Below are 5154 nucleotides of genomic sequence, written 5' to 3'. Positions count from 1 at the left end.
GGGCAGGTCGGTCCGGTGGTTTTCGAACCGTGTCTGTAGATCTTCTCTCGAACTGGTAGTGCGTCCCAATAGCATTGCCAAGCCAGGGATCTCTGGAAATTATCCATAGGCCCCGGCCCGAACGTCGTCTTGAAAAGGCGGGTTAGGAATTTCTCATCGACACCCAGGTTTGCCCCGAGAGTGTCGTCAGACCTCCCCTCCACTAAGATAGATAGATAGATAGATAGATAGATAGATAGATAGATAGATAGATAGATATATATATAAATAGATAGATAGATAGATAGATAGATAGATAGATAGATACATATTCGATTTCAGTCACATGCACTATGAATAATAATTTATGTCATAGGTTTAATGCACCGAAATTCTTCTCTTTCGACTACCCAGGTATGAGGAAGCTATGCAGTATATTAGTTCCATTCAGTGAAACATATTCTCCGTCTGCTAACTTTTGCAAATCCTGGCATATATATACTTATTTTCATATATAGAAACATAGATTTCCTTTCTGAGAATCTGTCTTTCGTCAGCGTGGCCGAATTGAGCTTAACTGTTATACTGATACATATATATATAACCTGAGGTATATATTTTTTACAGATTTTATTCTGCATGGAATACCTAAGTCTCCGTTATCCAATCTGTTATATTTTTAAACTCTAGCTTGATATTTTTGCAGTGTAGAATCTCAAAGTTAAATGGTGTGGCTTTTTTCGCTGGGGGTGAACATGAATATTTTGGGAATCCAACCATCCATGTTTTTTCATGTTTATTGCAATCAGAATGAGCGTATAGAACAAAAAGCTTTATAAAAATCTATGCGTACTTTACACATAAAAGTATCGAACACTCTGTATATATGAGTCAGATATCTTCCAAAACTTACAACAAAACAATAACTAATTGTAACTAGAGAACAATTTGATAGACTCATCCTCACGTGGTTGCGTCTCAACGAGTTCGCAGTCTGATGACTAAATCAAGAAATTAAATAAGTATAGGTTTACTATGGACAACAACCAGTGGTCAAATTGCTCGCTGTGCAAAGTTTTAAATACAAACGGATATTTATTTGAATGAATAAACTACGTATTATCTTTATTCCTTCCTTTCTTTCTTTCTTTCTTTCTTTCTTTCTTTCTCACTCTCTTTCTTTCTCTCTGTATCACTTTTTAAAATATATCCAATGATACCTGTGTAGGAAAACTTTGTGTATATATCACTGAGTCCGTTAAAGCATTATCATTAATAATACTATAGATGGGTCATGAATGCCAGTAAACGAACACGAATATCGTACAACGTCATAACCGACGTAAGTTTACTGACTTCTCTGTAAGTTAAGAGATGCCGTGCATTGAATTAAAAAATAGTTTATGCTTCACCACAGTATCAAACATCGCCTTTGAATTGCAGCCCATCTAAAGTCATATTGCGTATCCTAATATAATTTAGGCTTTCGATTGGAGTTCAATTCCAATGAACTCATTTAGCACTGTTTCTAAGAGTTCCCTACTAATCGATAAAAGTGCTGCCTAAGCTGACTTCGGTTTCAACTATATGAACAGAAATTTTGTTTGCAGTAGGCGTTATTTTGCGTATATGGGCTAGACTATTAATTCATCTTGGCTTCAGTTTTGTGCATAATTAAGAAAAATATGTATTACACATGATCAATATGTTTCCTTGATCTACATAGTATTCATTAGACTGTTTCATGATTCTATGTAATTATGCTTCGTTTGAAGTTATGTTTGGATCATCCAAGCAGAGCGGAACGTGCTAGTTTTCGTCTAGTCGGCAGCCGGGGTAAGAACAATGCATATTCGTCTTTAAAATTGTTGTGGAAATAAATGAATAGAAGAGCCAATCAATGTAACGATCAATTATGAAATACAAAGAACTTTTATTCTAGGAAAGCAAGCACTTGGGAAGGAAGAAGCAATTCCACAATTCGAGGTCATGAAGGCGGATGAGAGAGGCACTTACCTTGTCGATGCGGTTGCAAATTTCATGGTCGACCTGACCAAAATCTCACCTGACATATAACTTTTTCTTAAAAGTTTCAATACATATTCATGCAGAAGACACTGTTTATCACAATGTTGTTGTAATTGAAATTATTATTATTATTTAAATTATTATAGTAACAGTTGTAGCTTCTGTAGTGGCAGCAGCACCAGCAGCAGCAGCACCAGCCGCACCAGCACCAGCCGCACCAGCAGCAGCAGCGGTAGTAGTAGACTTATGTACTTTACTGAACTAGAGTTATGCTGTTAAATGAGATGAATTTGTCTATAAGTTTTTGGTTTATGTAGAACATGATAAATTACTTAAAGAATTATTTCATAGATTTAAGCAATGGAGTATTTCTACAACCTGTTTCATAATTAGGCTTTAAGATTCTGTAAATACATGTATCCATATTCTGCATTGTTGCTATTATAATTATCATATAATTGTAGAACCGCACGTATGTTGAGTTGTTATTGTCATTCGAGAAGCCACAGCAGATAGTGCAGAAATTCTGAGAAATCTTCTCTTATTGTGATATTTACAGTGCAGCTGACTTCTTGTCGTTACGCATCAGCATAACTCAGGTAATCACCGTATTGTCTTTGTTGGAGGCAAATAAATGAAATCATTATTATGATTTTTGTGCAGCTGGCAATCTAGCATACTCGAGATCATGCTGGACAAAATGCGTTCTGTCCGTCTTTACGTTCTGAGTTCAAATTCGGTCGAAGTCGACTTTGCCTTTTATTCTTTTTGAATCGATAAAATAAATATCTGTGACGATCGATGTAATTGACTTGGCCTTCCCATCAATCTTGCTTTACTTGTGCAAAAATAGGGAACCAGTATTATCATAGTTACTGCTTGTTTGTTTGATTTGTTTTGTATTTTTTTTTTTTTTTTTTTTTTGCTGCTGTTTACTATTGAATTGCGAGAGTTTGTTTTCAATTCCGTTTCTGAGATGCGGTAACATTAGCAAAGTAAAAATTTCATTGCAGCACTTGCCAAAATATTATAATTATACAAAGGCAGTCAGTCTAATACCTGACATTTGATGTAAACATCCTTTTTGGTACTTAACTACAAACATATTCTGAACGTATTTCACTAAAATGCAATACTACAAAGCTTACAATTGCATGCACAAGGAGAAAAAAGGCATTTGATTAAAGACTTGCATTTATAGGAAAAATTAACAATAGACATCATATTCTGAACAGTCTCATGGATCCATTGAAATTTAGTGATAACAGTAACAACAGCATTCGCACAGAAACAAGCAAATTTAAAGACTCATAAAGCAGTTATATTTAAAAAATCTAGCTTTCATTTTCATGGAAGATAGAGAAAGTTTAGATTGACATCAACGTTCATATGAAACCATAAACATACATTGTAATAAATAAATAGCATATTTTTCAAGACCAGGATGGTATTCAGGAGATATACGAAAGGAAACTAATATTATTGTGCATTATAAAGAATGGTAGCGTTTTCTGCTGATCATCAAAATCTAGTTACATGATACAATGCAATTTCTGGAGATTTTCTATGCATTAACAGTAGTACTGTTATGATAGCATTTGCTGGAATGTTCATGAACGAAGATGTATCTAAGCATGATATATGCGTCTGCAAATAGATTCATACGATACTATATGTGGCAGTGAAATATAAGTGTCATTATGCACTTCGATGGAATTTCATCCGAAAAAGGTACAAGTAGTGAGAAACAATTCCTGAAAGTCACGTTATTGTTACGAGTCGAGTCTGCATCCTGAGCAGCAAACCAAAACTCAAGGAATGTCAGAGCTGACCTAGTCATGTAAATAAGACAAAAAATACTTATATTTTCCAACTGCAGAAATGTGTAAATATATATTCTTAAACAAACCGAATAAAATATTCTTCAGATAATTATCACCAATATAGCATGCATTTTAATAATAATAGTGATGATGATGATGATGATGATGATGATGATGATGATGATGATGATGATGATGATGATGACGATGATGATGATGACGATGATGATGATGATGATGATTCACTACTTGGTAGTGGCTCTCGTGGTTTTAGATCTTAACTGATTTGAAGTGTCATTATGTACATGTGTTGTCTTGGCATAAACGATGACCTGCAGCAAATATTCTGCTGAATACTAATGATTTGCTTGTCAGATGCATGACCTTCATAAGTCGAGTATGTTCCTTAGTGATTGACGATATGTGCATCCTGAATCACGAGAGGGAGTGAGGATATTTCATGACCATGTATTGAGGGGAATTCTTAGGGATTTGAACAAATCACAGCTGGAAACATGGTTGTTACCTTCATCGGCGTTACATTAATCTTATTTGGGAATCTTTTGAGTGGGATGGGCTACTCCACCCGAAGAAAATGCTGAATGAGTCCCACCTGAAGGGCCATGCGCTGTTTGTCTTGATATGAATGCAAAATGTCGCGCACATATGGTTGTGCTGCATGTGCCTGGTGTACCTTCATCACACGTGTAGTCATGATGAGTATATTAGGTTTGGTGTATTTGTACCCCAGTACCACATTGATGGCATGTGCTGCACATAATAATAATAATAATAATAATAATAATAATAATAATAATAATAATAATAATAATAATAATAATAATAATGATAATAATATGTCGTATATGCCAACAACAAAATGAGACCATCGAGCATGTTGTCTCCATGTGCAATCTGCTTGCGCCTACAGAGTATCTCAACAGAGTATCTCAAATATATTTACTGGGTAATATGCAAAAGCCTGGACTTTCCCCATGATAAAAACTGGTGGGAACACAAACCACCCCCAGTACTTGAAAATGATCACATTGCACTCCTCTGGAACTTCACCATTCAAACTGACAGAAAGATAGACGCAAATAGGCCAGACATCATACTGAAAGGCTTCAGACAAAAATCATGCCTCCTCATTGATATGACTGTCCCAATCGATATAAACGTATCTGTCAAGACCTACCAAAAACTGAGCAAATATAAAGATCTTGAAATAGAAATTAGCAAAATGTGAAATCTGAAGACGAAAACAATACCTATTGTCATAGGTGCCCTGGGAATGACAGCGAAACGGGCTGATTACTACCTA

The sequence above is a fragment of the Octopus bimaculoides genome, chromosome 15 (assembly GCF_001194135.2).
Source record: "Octopus bimaculoides isolate UCB-OBI-ISO-001 chromosome 15, ASM119413v2, whole genome shotgun sequence".
Lineage (NCBI taxonomy): Eukaryota > Metazoa > Mollusca > Cephalopoda > Octopoda > Octopodidae > Octopus > Octopus bimaculoides.
Note: the sequence above shows the minus strand (reverse complement) of the source record.